The following is a 20,942-nucleotide window of genomic DNA, read 5'->3' as shown; positions in this document are numbered from 1 at the left end:
TAGTAATATAGTCGTGTCCTCTCCTCCCTCAGAACCCGCTGAGGCACCTGCGGACCGTCCCCCGAAGGGAGACGATGAAATTAGACAAATGGCCGAAGCCATCATGGACGAAGTTGTCAATCAGCTGCTAAACGAAGCTGCAGAAGTAGTTCTTAGGGAAGATTAAATGCTATTGTAAAAATACTTGGAACATGACATGTGTAAAGCTTTGTAACTTTGAATGTAATATATAATCTATTTATGGTTCAATTCTTTACGATGCATGAAATTTTTTCATACATACCGCTTTTTGAGCCTTCGGCGAAAAAACACCTTCCCTTCTTTTCATGCTTCGTAAAGAAAATCTTTTATGTGTCACAAGAATTGCCATACTTCTTTGATGAAGAATCTCCAAACTTCGTGAAAACATTCTTTGAATCCATAAAAAAGTCTTATGTTGCCTCTCAAATGAAGTTAGACTTCTTCTCAATTTATCTTGTGCCTTGGCATGATTTTCTCTTTTTCAAAACATTCTTCGAAGATCAATGCTATGTCCCCTTCCTGTTCTCCATGCGAAATGATGGATAATGCTTATGTTATGCAAAATGATGTAATGATGTTATGTTATGCAAAATGACATTTATGCTGAAAATACACATATCCCTGCCATAGAGCACACAATCTTTTTATCTCAGCGCTGACTTTTCGCTGTAAGCCTCCCTTAGGAGCTTCTTCGCTTTTTACTTTCAGCAGAATCAGCGTTTATTTTTCGCTGTAAGCCTCTCTTAGGAGCTTCTTCGCCTTTTACTTTCAGCGGAATCAGCGTTTATTTTTCGCTGTAAGCCTCCCTTAGGAGCTTCTTCGCCTTTTACTTTCAGCGGAATCAGCGTTTATTTTTCGCTGTAAGCTCTGCATTCCCTTTGGAACGACTTTTGAGTAGAAAACTTACACTGCGCTTCCTTAGGAACGACTTTTTATTACTTCAAAAAAAAGTTACGGCTCATTCCTTAGAACAAGTCTTCGATATTCTGAAGGTTCTCCGTGCCTCCATAAATTCTTGTGCTTCGGTAACTGAAGCCTTTGGAGGAGATATATTTTCATTATGATAATACGGTAAACTGTTACAAGAATTTGAAAAACGATAAAAAACACTTAAACTTCCCATAATTGTTCTTTACTACGAAGAAAATAAAACTGAACGTGAAAGCATAAAAAACTGCTGTGGGAGTAGGATATTTTGTCAGTAAATGTGCTTCGACTCTGGCACAGTGCTATTGACTGTGCGAGCTTCGGATTCTTCTCTGAAGTCCCTCTGGGGGTGAGAGTGCTGGCTCCCTTCTGGCTGCGGAGCTCGTTGTATTGGTGGTGGCGGTGGAAGCTGTTGCCAGGAAGCTTGGGGTTGGCTTGCCGAAGCAACAGAGGCTGCAGGGTGATTGCCTACATATTCTGGAATGTAAGGCGAATGATACGAAGCAGTATGCATAACCTGCTTCGGCTGGCTCTGTTGTGCTGCAGCCTCTGCTAGCTCCTTTTGCTTTTGAATGGTAACATGACACATTCTGGTGGTGTGGCCCTTGCCTTCACCGCAGAATAAGCAGTAAATTTTTCTTGGTTGATCTCCAAATCTTCCCCCGAAGCCCCTGGCGCCTCTGCCTCTTGGCGCTGGTGGCCGAAAAGAGCTTTGTTGTTGCCCCAAAGCTTGATGTTGCCCCGAAGCTTGCGAGGAATACTGTGACCTTTGCTGCTGACTCCCTTTGTCATCATTTTGAGTAGAATTGTGAATTGACCTGACATGCCTCGGATAAAACCTTCCTCCGAAGCCCCTGGTCATTTCATAAAACCTGAGAGCTTCCTCCCTTCTTTGGCGAAAATCATTGTCAACTCGAATATACTCGTCCATCTTCTGGAGCAGCTTCTCCAAAGTTTGAGGAGGTTTTCTGGCAAAGTACTGAGCTGAAGGTCCTGGCCGAAGCCCCTTAATCATGGCCTCAATGACAATTTCATTGGGCACTGTTGGTGCCTGTGCCCTCAGACGTAGAAACCTTAGGACATATGCCTGAAGGTACTCTTCGTGATCCTGGGTGCACTGGAATAAAGCTTGACCAATGACTGGCTTCGTCTGGAAACCTTGGAAGCTGGTTATCAACATATCCTTCAGCTTTTGCCATGAGGTGATTGTTCCTGGCCTAAGGGAGGAGTACCAGGTTTGTGCAACGCTCCTGACAGCCATGACGAAGGACTTTGCCATGACCGCTGTGTTGCCACCATACGAAGATATAGTTGCCTCATAGCTCATCAAGAATTGCTTCGGGTCTGAATGACCATCATACATAGGGAGCTGAGGTGGCTTATAAGACTGTGGCCAAGGTATAGCCTGCAGTTCTGTTGACAGGGGAGAAGTGTCATCAAAAGCAAAATTTCCATGATGGAAATCTTCATACCAGTCGTCCTCGTTGTAGAAACCCTCTTGATGAAGCTCTCTGCGCGGGGGCCTTTGATTCTGGTCATCTTGAGCGAGGTGTCGAAGCTCTTCAGAGGCTTCATCTATCTGCTTTTGAAGATCAGCTAGACGAGCCATCTTCTCCTTCTTCCGTTGAACCTGTTGATGGAGCATCTCCATTTTTTGTATTTCTTGGTCCAAGTCGTCTTCCGGAGGCGTTGGACTGATGGCCTTCCTCTTCTGGCTTCGGGCCTCCCTAAGAGAGACGACATCCTGATTGGGGTCCAGCGGCTGCAGAGTGGCAGCCCCTGTCATTGAAGCTTTTTTCGGCGGCATGACGAAGGTGACGCTTGCCGAAGATTTTCAAAACCCAAAAAGTGGAAGTGAGTTCACCGGAGGTGGGCGCCAATGTTGGGGGCTTGTTCTCAAATGCTATGAATTAAGAACAAGACAACATAAGAGTGTTAAATGTCGAACTCCTTCGTCCTTAGAAACAGTATATCCCTTTGGGTATAATGAATCTCGGACGAAGGTTACGAAAGAAAAGACCTTCGTTAGGTTGATAAATGGTTAAACAGAGCAACTATGTAAATAATGTACGAGTAATAATACCAGCATTATCATCGATATATTTCCATTATTGAAGTCATAAAAACGAATTACAAATGTACCTTCAGATTGATGTAAAGTAAAGGTACAAACGTGATGTGAAAAAGCGTATGCCCAGTCAGCGTGAACAGTACGGGAGTACTGTTCACCTATTTATAGACACGGGACGCAGCTCGTGTAAAATTACATTGATGCCCTTTACATTTATCATTAACTATAGTAATTCTTCGAGGTCCAATTTGGCTTTTCATCTTTAAGTCGGTTCCTCTTTTCTGTTATTGTGCCGAAGCCTTTCTGCACATAGCTTCGTGATCGTCTTATCCTTCGTCATGATCGCTTTTCATTCCAGTCAAGCTTCGTCTTAATCATGCTCTTGTATATTCACGACCTGACTCCGAAGGTGCCTGTTCACATATTACACTTGGAAAATATTGTCAAACTATGTTTTTGAGGACCTTCGGGAGCCGAAGGCCCCTAACATATATATATATATATATGGTAGAACATAGAATTGGTCGAGATGACCAACTTTTGAGATGACACCAAGGTCGAGGTGAGAATAGGGGTCTATAATCCTTAAAACGATCATTCTACTCTAGGTTAGCGGTCCTAAGGCCAGCACGGCTCTGATACCACTTATGTCACATCCGGTTTTAGAAGACAAACTGAATGCAAACCATGTACGTGCCAGGATCAGCAATTCACGTACACAACAATTTACATAACCAGACATCATCACACAGTGCTCAAAATAACATAAAAGACGTAATAGTTGATTACATCATGATACCCGAGTCATCCACATAGTCATTAACATAAATCAAAGTGCGATAACGAAACGTAGCTAAACACAACCTTCATAGGCAGCCGCCTAGGGGTTTGTCGCTAACCCACGGCTAGAACTCATCATAGTCTTAAAACTCTTGGAAATCCTCCACCACAGCTTCATCTTCTCCTGAGCAGTGGTTGCAATGTGGAAAACCTACATGGGGTTTGGTTTTGTAAAGCAAGGGTGAGTACACATCAACATACTCAGCAGTTGTCCCGTTTGGCTGTGGTGGACTAGCTTTATGTGGGGTTGAAAGGGAAATGGGCTTAACATTTCCTATAATCGATTTTGGTGGTTGACGTTCATCACAAACCACATGGACTAACTAGTTTGCCTAGTTGTCATTTATCTCAGGTGCATAAAGTTCAACCTAAACCAATAGAAAATTAGTTGGGGAACTCTACAAAGTTTGGAGCAAAAACAAGTATTGGTGCTGCCAGTGGTGCACCGGACACTGTCCAGTGCCCAGGCTGAGGCACCTCGCGAACTGGCCGCTCTCGGGTTTTCTCAGAGCCATTCCACTAAAAATCACCGGACTGTCCGGTGTGCCACTGGACACTTTGGTGTGCCAATGGAGCAACGATTAAGTTCACAACGGTCGACTGCGCTGACGGAGGAACAATGAACAGTGCAGAAGACAGAAGTCAGAACTATAAAGTCAGAACACACCGGACTGTTCGGTGTGCCATCGGACTGTCTGGTGCCGCAAGAGGACAAAGGACTTCAACGGTCAACCGCTCCAAACCCCAATGGTCGGCTGACGTGGCACCCACCGGACAATGAACAGAGCCATGTCCGGTGCACCACTGGACTGTCTGGTGTGCCCATCGACAACAATGGCTGGAATAGTGGTTGGGGCTATAAATACCCCCAACCACCACCGTTCAAGCCATTCAAGCTTTCATATCTTCACATTCAATACTAGAGCAAAGGCAAACGCTCCAAAGACACAATCAAAGCATTCAATCCCCTCCAAGCTTTAAAACCAACTCAATTGCTTAGTGACTTGAGAGATGGTCATTTGTGTTTCTTTTGTTGCTCTTGTTGCTTGGATTGGTTTCTTCTTCTCATTCTAATTTCTTCTAAGTGCTTTCCAAAGCTAGCAAGAGACACCTATTTGTGTGGTGATCCTTGTGGGGTCTTAGTGACCCGGGTGATTAAGAAGAAGCACTCAACCAGTCTAAGTGACTGATTGAGAGAGGGAAAGGGTTGAAATAGACCCGACCTTTGTGGCCTCCTCAACGGGGACTAGGTTCTTTGGAACCGAACCTCGGTAAACAAATCGACGTGTTCATTTATGTTGATCTCCACTCGATTTGTTTATCCCCTCTCCTCTCTCTCTAAAGTTCCCTTGCTTATATTGTTTTGAGTTTGCTCCCAAGGTTATCCGCATCGATTAAGCAACGCATAGCAAGAGGAACAATCTTCCACACTCTGAATTATTTCTAACACTAACCTCGGGCATAGTGCATGTTTAAAGTTTATAATTTTCAGGTTTCACCTATTCACCCCCCTCTAGGCGACTTTCAGGGGTTAAGATCAAGCAGTTGGTCAGGTAATTATTACTAGTAGAGAGCCGGATTTTAGCATTAAACCCAAGTTTATTACCCCAAAATGCTCCTTCCAAACAGAAAGAATACTAGAAACCAGAATCATAATCATCAAAACCATAATTAACCTCATCATCATTTATAATCATAGTATCTCTAATCAATGGAGCTTCCAAGGCCGCTCATAACCGTGAGCACGACCGATATATCAGTTTCATAACACTCTGCAGTGTTGCAGACTTTACCCATGAACCGTGTTTCCTTTTTGCCTCAGGTTGATCAAACCCTTAAACACTACCAATGTGAATAGGCAAGGTTTCATTACGTAGCCTTTACAAAGATTCCCTGAGGCTGTAGCCACCCGTTAGTTTTCCTAAATGTACCGCACTGCTCCTCAAGGAGCAAACCACCCTCGATAGAGCGAGCCGCATACACCGAGCCCCCTTAAATGTCACAATGCCATCATCAAAATCAAAAGTAAACCTCGTTTCATAAATGATCTTATCATGTTCATTGATTACTAGGTGTATGCCCGTGCGTTGCTATAGAGTTAACATATAATGATAAGATATATTGAGATGTATAAAAACATTAATTATCATTATACCTTCTTGTTAGCATCTTTTAGAGGTTAAAAAGATTTACATACATTAAAAGATATATATGTATGTGTCCCTGCTTTGCCATACAAATTTAAAAACTATCAAAAGTATTTATACAAAATTGTAATAGATATAGATACGTAGATAGTATCTTTAAGCAGTGTACATGTGTAGATACTATCATGAATTCAAATATACTATGAATGGATGAATGAATTCACATCCAATAAAATCAATACCAACAACATACACAAAAAAACTGACTATACTATGACATACCGACCACCAAATCAATTTTAAACACTATGCAATTTAAGGTACTCCTATAACAACACGCGCAATGTCTAGGTGGGTGAGCGACTTCAGGGTCTCCCATAGGAGCACCTAGAGGCACGAGGCGACGAGGAGGTGGGAGGCTTCCTAGAGGCTAATGTCGATGAGGGATCAGGCATCGTCGAGACCCCGCACCATGGTTGTGACCCGGTTGTCGTAGGTTGGCTTCAGGCCCTCATAGCAGAACTTGTTGGAGAATGCGAGGAGCTGGGAGATGATGTCGGGCGGGATGTTGTCCATGCAGTTGTAGGCGGAGCCAGCCGTCCTAGATGCGATCGCGCTGCACGGGGCCCAAATATTTACATTTTATTTTAAAAAAGTGAAGCCCCCAAAATAAAAAAGATATGAAGTTGTGATTTCTCGTCATAGAACAAACAAAAAATTTACCAGGGCCAAGAGGAAGAGACATCTCAATGATTAGCCCTATAAAAAGATATAAATGGATGTGCCAACTATTAATATACATAGATGGACGAACAATATGAATAGGACCTAGAGACTGCAGTTGATGGATGAATGGGTCGGCAGCACCACTAACCTGACAAGGAGAATGATGTGATGATGATGATAAATAGATCTGGGATGAAGAGTCGGCCTATGTCATGCCTCCTTGCAGTTACCTTTAGAGTTTCTTCTTGCTAGCGTCTTCTTCGATGGCGACATCCAGAATCAGTATAGTAGACAGGGAAATTGGAATTAGAATTGGTAGCATTCCATCTTAGAATGGAAGAAAGCGGATCTCTTACTGGGCCAACACATAGTACTACCAGAGAGAGAGAAAGAAAAGGGGAAAAATGTTCATCACCGTGATACCAAAAAAGGGGAAGAGAGAAACAAAGTAAGAAAAGGGAAAAAGGCTCACCTTAGTCGTTTTCTCGGTGATAGACAGTTGACAATTTTTCACATATTAGAACATACATGTGTTAAATGTCTACTTTCATGATTTCCACGCATAAGGGTTATTTGTGTAGGATACCTAATGGCAATTGGAAAATGAGAGCAAAAGCAACAGAAAGCGATGAACAAGGACCTTGACATAGACGTCATCCTCAAGACAATAGACAACGTTGTCCACCTTATCGCTCCGATAGTGGCACCTGGCCTTGAGCCCTTCCTCCTCATCCGGTCTGTGCACATAATAAATATACTTCTTTGCAACTTGGTGTACAAAAAAACACTGCTAAACACACAACTATTTTCTTACAACTCAAATGCAAGTCAGAATCATAAGGCCAAAACCACCTAGGATGGTGGCTCTAAAATCAAACATATTAATTAAATACATCAATATAATTGAGTAAGGTAAAAATGCTGGCTCCCTAGGTAGAAGGCAGAAAGACAGAGTTAATCTTAACTAAAACATGAGATCATGGCTTCAATTTTTGCTACAATATAACATCAGATTTCAACGACTATGAGATCTGCAACTGCAAGTGCCTCTCAAGTTTTAGCAGCTAAAATTCAACGAGAATCAAAACTTATTACCTTGAGCGGATTTCAACGAACACATGGTGGGCATCATCAAAGTCTCGTACAACTTCGCCTCCGCATACTTCTGTCGGCTATAGAGCGCAGCGTTCGAGTCTTGCACCTGCAACCATAAGAGTACTTTTTTGTTGTTCATGTTTATCAGAAGCAACTTCACTGAACAATTAGATAGAAATGGGACACGATTCTAGAGACTCCACACCTCCCAAGAGTAGGAAATGATGCTTGAGTTACTTAGACAACACTCTTAAACTATTCCTAGCTAGCTAGCAGAATTCTGAGCTTGGGAGCTAGGAGAACAGGGGAGCAACAAAACATGCCTATTTTAAAATTCTGATATCTTGGAACTAACAATAATACTCATACATTTAAGCAAATTTGAGTTCCTTTCGAAAGGAAAACAACTCATAGCAGTGCAAAACAGAGAAAATAAAAACTTCAATCCTACCCAAGGGAAAGAATCTTTTGCTATCACTCTACTCCTATGCTTGCTTAGATTACTTTGCTTTTCTCCCTCCATTCCAAACATCTTTGCTATCACTCTATTCCTATACTTTTTACTGTTATCTTATCTCAGGTTTTTTCTTCTATTCATCTATTTTGCGTTCATTTTTTCCAAACAACCGCAACTGCTTTTACAGTACAGGGTGATCACTTTAGCTAGCATGTAAAATAGAGGAGTCATTAGCATCATAAAGGAAATATAACGATCAACTAAAGTAAGAAAGAAACCTATTGGAAAAGTCAGAGGAGGAAGCAATAAACAACATGGGGCTACTCAAAAAATAGTGCTGGTCATGAACAGATAAAGGGAATTGGCAATATATCTCCGTTACATATTGTTGGGTTACGTCTATTAATGAGTCAAGATCTCTGGTTTAGTAGAACTCAGGAGGAGAGGATAAGGTGAAGTGTTTTTTAAATAAGCTTCTCGTGTTCTAATTAAAATAAGCAGATTTTAAAATCACCTTAACCTATTTCAAAGAACTGAAAGAAGAATACATGTGGTTTAGTGCTAACACAATTAGGTATCTCCATAGCCAAACACCCTTCCTCACCGAGCACGCAGTCTCCGCCCTCCACGCGACCGGTCTCAAGCTCGGCGCGCTTCCCTCCTCCCTCCCGGCCTCGAACGCCCTCATCTCCACTTACTCCCAAGCGGACATCCTCCCCTCCGCCCTCCATGTCTTCTCCCTCCTCAGCCACCCCTCCACCGCCTCCTACACCACCATCCTCTCCGCGCTCTCCTGCCATGGCCGTCCCTATGAGGCGATCTCCCTCTTCGCCACCTCCGCATCCGCGGTCGCCCCCGACGCAGAGCTCCTCTCCTGCCTCGTCTCATGCTGCCGCCACGCGTCCACCTTACTCCCCGCGCGCGCGGCGCATGCCTACAGGATCAAGAACGTGGCGGCGCTGGCCTTCTACGCCTCGGCAGGTCCGGCGCTGGTCGCCTTGTACGCGAGCTGTGGGAAGGTTGGTGCGGCTAGGAGGGTGTTTGGCTACATGGACGGCTTGGACATGGTGTCCTAGAATGCTATGATCAATTGTCCTGGGCCGGCTGTGGCTCGCGCGGAGGGGGAGACGACCGAGGGGGATCTGGGGGCGATGCACGCAGGCGGGGTAGGGGCCATAGGATGGACGGTCCGGGTAGCAGCCACATGACGGACGGTCCAGATTAACAAAAGGCAGAATAAGGGGAGGCAGGCTACCCCCATACAGCCTTAATATAGTATAAGTATAGATTTTACATTCCCAAAAAACAAAAATGTTCGCACCCCCATACCCCCATTCAAAGCAATTTTTTCCTAGTGTCTTTTTATTTTTCTTATTATCTTATTATAATGTTTATTATAAGGTTCGAAAATTACCGTTGCTGAATAAACTGCATAAAAAACTGGAACTGTTGAGCAGGCCAGACCAGATCAAGGTAGTAGTAGGAAAAATAAATAGTTTTGATTTATACCTTCTTCACGCATTTCTTCTCCCGCACCTCATACCGTCCCCTTATCAAATCGGACAACCACATCCCCGGGAAGACAAACTGCATGATAAAAAGCAAGGGGGGCACATGTTTAAGTTTTGAGAGAGCAGAGATTTGGATCGGGTTAGAAATAGAGGATCAAATCGATCTCAGGCCAGGTGTTTAATACTTGGAGGGTCTTGTCCACGTTCTTGGCCCTTTTCTTGGGCCGCTGGGGTAGCTTGGTGCCCTTCATCACAAGGAAATCGTCCTCCTTCTCCTTCCACAACAGCGAGATGTAGATCAGCGACAGCTCGAACCGCTCCACGCCTAGCTTCTTGCCGGTGGTGGCGGCGCCGTTGCCCATCAACAGCGACTCTTGGTGGTGGTGGTGGTAGACGGCGTCCATGGTGGACCTGTGCGCCTTGTCCGGTGACAACCGCTTCTGCTCGACGGTGTCGCCGCCCGATCGATCCTCGACGGTCCTAAAAATAATAGAGAAGAAATGTTAATGATGACGCGATTGCGGTGGTGGAGTGAGTAGTTGGGGCAGCGGTTGACAAGTTGAGGAAAAAGGTGGGGGTCGGGTGGTGTGGTGGATCGCCTACTAGAGAGCCTTGGGGCTTCACTCCTACACTCTCAGCCCAGCCTCAACAAAGGTGGACTGAGCAAAGCACTGCTCCTGCTGCTCTATACTATGTGGTGTCTAAAACTCTAGATAGAAAGAATGGATAGAAAGCTGAGATTTGTATATTTATAACCCATCTACTCTATAATGCAGCAAAGACCCTAAAATATGCAATTCATTCATCCCATTGACAGCATCCCAAGTACAAAAAATAGATTAATCTGCCGAAAGCACTCGACGAGTACATGTACAGCCACCGAACCACGAGATTTGTAAATAAGATAACAAATGGCCCCATCATGATGCAAACAATGCATGACAAATACGGCTACTGCTTTCTGGCCAGAGACACAACTTTCCCAAAACTCATAAAAAAGTACATATCTAGAAAATACCCCTAAAATGAGCTAAAAACTGGAATCGATCCAGATCAAATCGGTACTAAAATATATTAAGAGAAAACCCTACTTCGATTTTTGTAATAAACGAATAAATGATTTTTTATATATACCATATAATAAAAGAAAGAAATGATGCAATGGGAGGAAAAGAAAGGAAGGAATATCTTCCATCCAACTTACAGTGCTGAAAGATGTGGCGGTACAGCTCACCAGAACCAAAGGAGACCGACTGAGTTCAAGGAGAGAAATAAAAAACACTACATCGATGCTAAGGCACGAACCCACCCAAAGAACGCGACCACGACTCCCAACTATGGAACCAACTACTCGTCTAGATGGTAGCGCACCAGTAGTTTCCGCGGGGGCAAAACCGGAAACCAAAAAGAAAGGTCGCTGAGGCAACCAGAAGGGAATAGATAGGCGGACATGACGGGCAGGATACGAAGGTGGAGGGAAGGGGCATCTCGTAGTTACCTATGGTGGTGGGCGGGTGGTGGCTGCCGGCGGTAGTGGTGGAGGTGGAGACGCGAGACGGGAAGGAGGACGCCGACCGCAAGTTAGACCCACGCGTGTAGGAACCAGCAGCTGGCGGCGGCGGCATGAGCTTCTCCGCGTGCGTCGGCGCCGACGCTCGCCGCTGGATCTTGACCCCGCCACCGATGGCAGACTGCCGGTGCTGCGCGGGCAGTGCCACGGTGGTGGCCGAGTCACGCCCGATGCCGAGCTCCTCTCCTGCCTCGTCTCATGCTACCGCCGCGCGTCCGCCTTACTCCCCGCGCACACGGCGCATGCCTACCGGATCAAGAACGTGGCGGCGCTGGCCTTCTATGCCTCGGTAGGTCCAGCGCTGGTCGCCTTGTACGCGAGCCGCGGGAAGGTTGGTGCGGCCAGGAGGGTGTTTGGCTACATGGACGGCTGGGACGTGGTGTCCTGGAATGTTGTCCTGGGCCGGCTGTGGCTCGTGCGGAGGGGGAGACGACCGAGGGGGATCTGGGGGCGACGCACGCGGGCGGGGTAGGGGCCATAGGATGGACGGTCCAGGTAGCAGCCACAGGACGGACGGTCCAGATTAACAGAAGGCAGAACAAGGGAAGACATGCTACCTTCTTGTAGCCTTAATATAGTAGTATAGAAAGTAAAGCGCTAGCATAGAGCTAAACCAAAATGATCCAACCCAAATAGGTGAACAAGGACAGGATAAACTAGAACTAGTAAATCCTTAGGTATAAATTGTGTAAATGCGGGAGATAAATTATAGAATGATTAGGACATAAATAGGTCAGCAGATACTTGCCTTCACCAACTAGCTGCTGCTTAGGGTCTTCGCCTGCAACTCCTTTAGACTCCGCCAATGGACCGTTATCTATACGAGTTCAAACATACATTTCACAATATTAACATAGAAAGAAATAAATACACCACACAATAAAATACAACAACTAAACAGATGCTTGGCGCTGAACTCGCATCCACGACTATGCGAGAAAAGAAACTACAACAGTCGAGGCTACGCCCGAAAGACAATTACGTTAAGTAGCTATGGTTTAAAATACTTATCTAAATATAATCATATTAATTAACAATCATGAAATGCAAAAATAAAATTAGCACTAGATCCTAATTAGCTCAGTATTTGATTAATCATCGTTACACTATGCACCTTAATTATTATACGCGATCCTAGGTAAATTTAAAAGGATTGTCGCGCAATGAAGCATGTGACACAACACATGATCTAAACGGAAATTAAAACAGATCGTCGCGCGACGAAGGGCGCGGCACCACACGTGATCTAAACTGAAATTAAAACGGATCATCGCGCGACAAAGCGTGCGACACCACACACAATCTAAACTAAAATTAAAATGGATTGTCGCGCGACGAAGCGCGCGACACCATACGCGATCTAAACTGAAATTAAAACGGATTGTCGCGCGACGAAGCGCGCGACACCACACGATCTAAACTGAATTTAAAACGTTACTACGCGCGCTAGGGCTACACGCGCCGAGGGGCTGCGCCGGGGGCCGCCGCGGACGGAGGCTACGCGCCAGGGAGAGGCTCGGCTAGGGGAAGGAGAGAGAGGGGAGGGAGGAGAGGGAAGCTCACCACGGGCTCGATGGATAGCAGCAACCGCTCACCGGGATCCACCCTAGGGCAGGGAGAGAGGTCGAAGAGAGGGAGAGGGAGGTTATTTTGCGCGGGAAGGAGAAAATGAGGGGAGGGGTGCGTATGGGGGAGGTGGGGCACCTAGGCGCGTGTCGGTATTTAGAGTTCGACCGCACACCCAGGGTTACCCTTGTGGTGCTTTTAGGTAGGACGGTGCTGTTGATTGTAACTCAATGGTTCGTGCTAGCCGCACGAGAGAGAGAGAGAGAGAGAGAGAGAGAGAGAGAGAGAGAAAGACGATTTTCTGCAGGTTCGGGCCGCTTGGGGAGGCGTAATACCCTACTTTCTAGGGTGGATCTGTATATGGTGGGTTACAAGTGGTATCTCTTGAATGGAGAAAAGCTAATGAGATAAGTAGATAGGGATATCCAAATGATGGGGTACCCTTTGGGCCTTATATACACGACCGTGGGGCACTCCGCATGTACATCATGATCACGTGCCTCCTAAATAATAGTGAACCGATTGAACTGATCTCTCGAAAACACCGCCGACTCATCCCTAATCTGCCCCGATATTCGAGGAAGCCATGCGAGGGAAAGTCAGATGGCTTCTTTAGATAGCGCACGATTTGACAGACTGCTTGGGCTTGAATTTGTTGCCTTCTTAGGTCAGCCCATTCCGCCAATAGCTCTAGCCCGGCCCACGAAGGGATGGCCTTGCGAGGTAACTGGCCCGAGGCCCCGCACGAGGCCCTTTCGCCTTCTAGTGGACCCGGGGGATATCTGTCTCCCACAGCGCACGCCCAGGGCTGGGCTAGGCCGTGAGCCAGGCTGACTTCCCTCTACTCGATCTCGCCTGCTTCTAATCAAGATCAATCCGTGAATTGAAAACTAAAATTAGACGAATGCACACCTAGGCACAACATCAGACAAAATAAATATGCTCTAGCATGATGCAACAACAATATCAAGTTAGGTTTTGGTTTCACGTGATACAGACACCAGTCTCTATATTGCTTTGAAAATAGGTGGAAGGAGCGAAACAGGAAGAGAAAAAGAGAGTAACGCCTGAATTTAGTGAATTTTGGAGAAGAAAATTTATAACCCCAAATTCAGGGTGTTACAGTATAGTACAAAAAACAACGGGTTCCTTTTTCTAAAAAGGGGAACACACACCCAACTCCCCTTCCAAATGTGTAAAAGTGGACTGATCAAGGGTTTGGTGAGGATATCGACAAGTTGTCTATGGGTGTCAACATGGCATATGTCTATATCCCCTTTCTTATAATGATCTTTCAGAAAATGAAAGTGGACATCAATGTGCTTTGACTTGGAATGCAGCACTGGATTTTTGGCAACGGTAATGGCACTGGTTCTATCGCAAAGCAAATGCACCTACTGAAAAATCAAACCAAGATCTCTCAAAGTGACCATCATCCAAAGCAATAGAGAGTAACAACAACATATTTATCCTCTGTGGTGGATTGGGCTACTGTTGGGGGCCTTCGGCTTCCGAAGGTCCTCACAAACAAGATTTGACAATGTTTCTGGAGTATAATACATGAACAGGTACCTTCGGACATGAACCCTTCGGACAAGTCAAAATTGATGTATGAAGAAACACAAAGAGAACGAAGGGTGGAACAGAGCCGAAGCTGTGCGCAAGGAAGCTTCGGCATGATGGCAGAAAAGAGGAAACCGACTTAAAGAGGAAAAGACTATCTAGACCTCGATGGATTATTATAGAGTTATTATCAAAAGCAAAGGACCTGGATGTAATTTTACATGGGCTACGACCCGTGCCTATAAATAGGTGAACAGTACCCCCGTACTGTTCACGGGGACTGGGCATTCACTTTTGCGTCACGCTTGTACTTTTGCTTTCCTTCAAGCCGAAGGTACATCTGTAATTTGTTGTCATCTTTATAATAATAAAAATAGAAATGAGCTTATAATGATATTTAAGTATTTATGCCATTTCTCATACTTTATGTGAACCCCCTTTTTCATTATTTGTTACACTGATGAAGGTATATCCTTCGTAACCTTCGTCCGAAACTCATTATATCCTAAGGGAAATAATGCTTCGAAGGACGAAGGACTTTAACGTTTAACGATTTCCGTGTTGCCTTGTTCTTAATTCATAGCATTTAAGGACAAGTCCTCAACATTGGCGCCCACCTCCGGTGAACCCTTTTTGACCACCTTCGGCAAGCATCGACCTTCGTCATGCCGCCGAAGAAAGCTTCAGCAACGGGGGCTGCTGCTCTGCAGCCGCTGGACCCGAACCAGGAGACTCTTTCCCTTTGGGAAGCCCGAAGTCAGAAGAGGAAGGCCACCAGTCCAACGCCTCAGGAGGACGATTTGGACTAAGAAATCAGGAATATGGAGATGCTGCATCAACAGGTGCAAAGGAAGAAAGAAAAGATGGCCCGGTTAGCTGACCTACAAAGGCAGATAGACGAAGCCTCTGAAGAGGTTCGTCATCTCATGCAAGATGAACAGAACCGGAGGCCCCAGTACAGAGAGCTTCACCAAGAGGGCTTCGTCAACGAGGATGACTGGTATGATGATTTTCATCATGGAAATTTTGCTTTTGATGATGCTTCTCCTCTGTCAGTTGAACTGCAGGCTACACCTTGGCCCCCATCTTACAAACCACCCTAGCTCCCAATGTATGACGGACACTCAGACCCGAAGCAATTTCTGATGAGCTACGAAGCAACCATATCTTCATATGGTGGCAACACTGCAGTCATGGCGAAATCCTTCGTCATGGCAGTCAAAAATGTTGCCCAGACCTGGTACTCTTCTCTTCGGCCAGGAACAATCACATCGTGGCAAAAGCTGAAGGATATGCTTATTACCAGCTTTCAAGGGTTTCAGACAAAACCGATCACTGCTCAAGCTTTGTTCCAGTGCACTCAGGATCATGAAGAATACCTTCAGGCGTATGTCCGAAGGTTTTTACGACTGAGGGCACAGGCACCAACAGTGCCTAATGAGATTGTTATTGAGGCCATGATTAAGGGGCTTCGGCCAGGACCCACAGCCCAATACTTTGCCAGGAAACCCCCTCAGACCCTGGACAAGCTGCTTCAGAAGATGGATGAATATATCAGAGCAGATAATGACTTTCGGCAAAGGAGGGAGGAAGCTTATAGGTTCTCCGAAATGACCAGGAGCTTCGGAGGGAGAATCCACCCTAGGCACGTTAGGTCTATCCATTCTACTCAGAATGACGATAGGGGAAGCCAACAACAAAGGCCGCAGTATTCCTCTCAGGCTTCGGGGCAGCAACAGAGCTATCTTCGGCCCCTAGCTCCAAGGGGCAGAGGCGCTTGGGGCTTTGGAGGAAGGTTTGGGGATCAGCCCAGGAAAATTTACTGCCTATTATGCGGGGAGGACAAGGGCCATACCACCAGGATGTGCCATGTCACCATTCAAAAACAGAAACAGATAGCAGAAGCTGCAGCCCAACAGAGTCAGCCGAAGCAAGTTATGCATACTGCTTCGTACCACTCACCATACATTCCAGAATATGTGGGCAACCATCCTGCAGCTTCTGTTGCTTCGGCAAGCCAACCTCAGGCATCTTGGCAATAGCCTCCACCTCCACCACCAATGCAACCCGCTTGTCCCCAAGGCCAGCAGCCAGAAGGGAGCCAGCACAGTCACCAGCAGAGAGACTTCAGGGAGCAGTCCGTAGCTCGCACAGTCAATAGTACTGTGCCAGAATCAAAGCACATCTACTAAGATATATCCTACCTCAGAAACAACCTTTACATTTGTCATCATTCACCTTTTCAATAAAGAACAAGCATTGAAAATTCAGTTCTTTTGTTGTTTTCAATTTCCTGTAATAGCTTTGTCATTATCATGATGAATATATCTTCTTCAAACATTGACGAAGTTCTAAAGGTTTTCACGAAGGAATGCATTGCAAGTTATTGTCAAAGCAACAAAAGTCGTTCTTAAGGGAACGCAGCGTAAGTTTTCTGCTCAAAAGTCGTTCCAAAGGGAATGCAGAGCTTACAGCGAAAAATAAACGCTGATACCGCCGAAATAGAAGGCGAAGAAGCTCCTAAGGGAGGCTTACAGCGAAAAATAAACGCTGATACCGCTGAAATAGAAGGCGACGAAGCTCCTAAGGGAGGCTTACAGCGAAAAATAAACGCTGATACCGCCGAAATAAAAGGCGAAGAAGCTCCTAAGGGAGGCTTACAGCGAAAAGTCAGCGCTGATGAACCGAAAAATGACCAAAAGATTGTGTGCTCCACTGGGAATGTGCGTAGGCCTTCGGCGCGAATATCATTTTGCATATCATTACATCATCACATCATGCGCATAGCATAGCATCATACATCATATTGCATCAATGGCACAAGAAGGGGGTACAATATGGATCTTCAGAAAGGTACACAATGTTGACCCACATTATTGAGCTTCGGAGATCGTTTCGAAAAAGTGCCAAGGCACAAAATAGGTTTTCAAGAAATACATCTTCGTCATTTTGATATGAAAAGGAGATCCATTGTTCATAAAGCATAGATGTTTTTTCGGAAACTGCAATATTTTTACGGAATATGGATGTTCTTTACGAAGCATGAAAAGAAGGGAAGGTGTTTTTTTTCGCCAAAGGCTCAAAAACGGTATGTACGTAAAAGTTTCATGCATCGTAAAGAGTTGAATCATAAACAGTTCATATATTACATTCAAAATTACAAAATATTATGCATATTGTCCAGCAAATATTACATTCCAAATAGCTTTACAATAACAACTAATCTTCTCTTAAAACTACTTCTGCAGCTTCGTTTAGTAGTTGATCAACAACTTTATCCATAATAGCTTCGGCCATTTTTCTAATTTCGTCATCCCCCTTAGCTTTAGGGTCCGCCAATGGCTCGGCGGGCTCTGGGGGAGGAGATTGTACGACTGTGTTGCAAAGTGTAAATAAGTCCGAAGTCATAAAATTACAACATAAAGTCAAAAGTTAGTAGTCAATACCTATTCGCCTCTCGAGATCCGCACTTTTCTCAGCGGCCTCTGCCACTTTTCTAGCATCGTGAATACCTTTTTCACTTCTCCTTATGATTTCTTGAGCCATCTCCCGACCGCCATTTTCCCAGATATCAGTGAAAAATTTTCCACCAACCAAGCTCGCTTCGGCCGAGGGGTCTTTTATATCTTCAGTAGATAAGGTGGCCTCAGTTTGCGCCAAGGACTTCACATGATCGCAGCCTCTTCTCTCCAAAATAGTGGCCATCCCCCTAGCACCCGAGAAGGCGCATATGTCCCCACGGCCACTCAAAATTTCTTCAAAAGCTTCGGCCTCGCCGTTGATCCAGTCGATTGGACCTTCGGGATCTCCCAGTACGAAGTTGCTTTCATTCAAAAATGTGCCGACGCTGGTGAAACTAGTCTTAATTGTTTCCACACATTTCATGGATTTTTCATAACATTTTTCTTTTGAAGACCGAAGCTCTGCAATTGCTTTCTCCCAATGATTCTTCCAGTAGTCGCTGGCTTCAAGGTCAGCTTCGGCAGTTGCACACTTTAAGTTCGCCTCAGCCAGCTGTTTCTGAAGATTTTCAATTTTGCACTTCTGGGCTTTAGCTTGGGCCTTGGAAGCAGCTTCGTCCTCTTTTATTTTGTTAAGCAATGAATGTAAAATTTTATCTTTCTCAAGACCTTCGTTCCTCAGCTCAATCACTTCGGAACGAAGGTTATTCAATGCCATGATACATCCTTCGTCTTCAGCACTTTTCTGCGCTCTGAGGGCATTGCTGAGAATAAGGCCCTGCAAAAGGAATGTAATATCAAGAAATAAACACACGAATTTGTAACCACGCAAAAAGTTTATTTTCTCACCTTTAAGCTGTTATATGCTAAGCTGTCGGCTATTTCATCTTTTGACAAAACTGAAAGCCCATCTTCCAGGGTTGGGAATCCGAAGCTTCTTGCCATCTCCCGGCAGACAGAGATCTCCTTGTTGTCTGGGAGACAATACAAGAAGTCTTCTTCTTCGCTGCCATTGAATATCAACGCCCCTTTTGGATATTTTAATTTCTGGGCATAATGATGAGCTTCTCGTTTTTCTTCTTCAAATAGTATTTTGCCCGAAGCATGTCGCACAATATAATCAGGCAAGTTGAAAGATGATTCAGGAGTGGAAGAAAGAGTTTTTCAGACAGAATCTGCTTTAAAGTTTCCTTTTTATTTTCTCCTTCAGTTTCCAAGGATTTTTCTTTGGCAGACTCTGAAGGTCCAGTTTTGATTTCAGTCTGGTGCTTTGTAGTTTCGCCTCCAGAGGCTGTTGTTTCAATTTGTGCTTTTTGAGCTTCGGCAACTTTTTCCGGCGTAGAGCTTGAAGACTTTATTATCTCCAGTACATCCAAAACATTAACCATCCTTTTCCTTTTGGGGGTCACAGCTGGACCCTTCTGAGCTTGTGGCACTCCAACTTCCGCCGAAGGACTTATTGCTTCCAATATTCTCGTTTTCCCAACCTTCATCTCTTCAATGTTAATAGCCTTCGGCTCATCCGATTTGGCTGATGATGCCTTCGGCGTTGCAGCCGGTTCACTTTTTTGTGAAATCGCAGGGTTTTTGCCTTCGGGCGCCGAAGAGCTCTCACCGTCAAAATCAGGCACTACGGCCGGTTCAATATAGCGTGGTCGATGAGTAAGGACTTTCACTCTTTTCCTCTTCGGCGCAGGCTCACTCGGAGCAGCTGAAGCATCATCTCTCCCGGAATCTTCACTTTTCCTTTTTTGTCCCCGTGGCAGGTAACGGTAGTCAGGATACATGAACCCGATGGCATCGAAAACTCTGTTCAATCTCTTCTTTTTACGGTTCCCGAAGGCCACAGATAATGTGTTGTCTTCTGCTCTGGAATACAGCCCAAGCAGATCATCGCTTGTAGCTTCAACGCTTTTCAGCCAGTCGTCGTCTGGCTCGATAAACTGGTCTCTGAATCTGAAGGTATATTTTAGCCGAACCAGACCACCTTCGTGGGGATTGCTGATGGACTCTTTTGGCACCTCCCAGTCGGCTAGCAGCGGCCATATCCTGTAGGCCATGTGCTCTTGAACTAAACCCTTGTCCCAATGAAAGAGCAGACTAAGCCGAAAGCCTTGCGGCAATCTTCGGCCGCCTCGTCAATTTCTACCTTCGGTTTACGGAACCCGAAGCATTGCCAGATAGGGCGCATGATTATATCTTTGATGTCTTCTCATTCCTTTAAATTATTCTTTACATAAAACCACTCTTTTGTCCAGTCTCTGGGCCATATCTTCTGAAAAGTCGGTACTGGCGAGCTTGAGCCAGAACGAGCAATGAAGCTATAGCAACCGAAATTATTATGATACTGTTCCTTACCCTAGGGCTTCGTCTCGTATAACATTTCATGCATGCTGCAGAAACTTTTTGCATTTGGTTCCAAGCCTTGACTTCTTAAAGCCCACACGAAGATTCCCATTCTTATAATAGCTTCAGGGGTAATCTGGTGAAGGTAGATCTGAAATATCTTCAAAACCTCGACTACGAAGCTGCTAAGAGGAAGCCGAAGCCCAGCCTTCAAAAAGCTCCGAAAGATCACGACTTCATTCTCCTCTAGGGTAGGACAAGTTTTTTCTCCATCATCAGCCCTCACAATAGACACATCCTGAAAGTATTTCCCCCTCATGTTGTCAAGATGGCTTTGTTTAATAATTGATTTTCCAAAAACCGCATGGCTTGGTCTCCAGGTTCGATCTTCGGAGACTTCCTCGCCGCTCTCCACATCATAGCTGTCACTGTCACTGGTATCTTCAAACAAACCCTCCAGAGTTTCCCTAGCAATCTTCTCCGCATTTGTCCTTGCTATCGATTCAATAAAGCCAAGATTCATCTCCTCAGAAAGGCTCAGCTTCGTTTCAGCGGTAGCCTTCTTATCCTCAGACATCTTCGAAAGAGCTGAGAAAAGTGCTCTCAAAGCCGAAGCTTTAAAATTTAAAAAATCTGGTCAA

The 20,942-nt window shown here is 45.1% G+C and overlaps 1 pseudogene; it reads right to left on the bottom strand.

Moving 5' to 3' along the window:
• Positions 1–1,613: 1,613 nt before the first annotated feature.
• LOC103652318 (uncharacterized) lies at positions 1,614–20,015 on the bottom strand (annotated as a pseudogene).
• Positions 20,016–20,942: the final 927 nt, after the last annotated feature.

This window comes from Zea mays, chromosome 3, assembly GCF_902167145.1.
Source record: "Zea mays cultivar B73 chromosome 3, Zm-B73-REFERENCE-NAM-5.0, whole genome shotgun sequence".
Taxonomy (NCBI): domain Eukaryota; kingdom Viridiplantae; phylum Streptophyta; class Magnoliopsida; order Poales; family Poaceae; genus Zea; species Zea mays.
The sequence above is the reverse complement of the archived record's forward strand: the minus strand, read 5'-3'. Positions and strand labels throughout refer to the sequence as shown.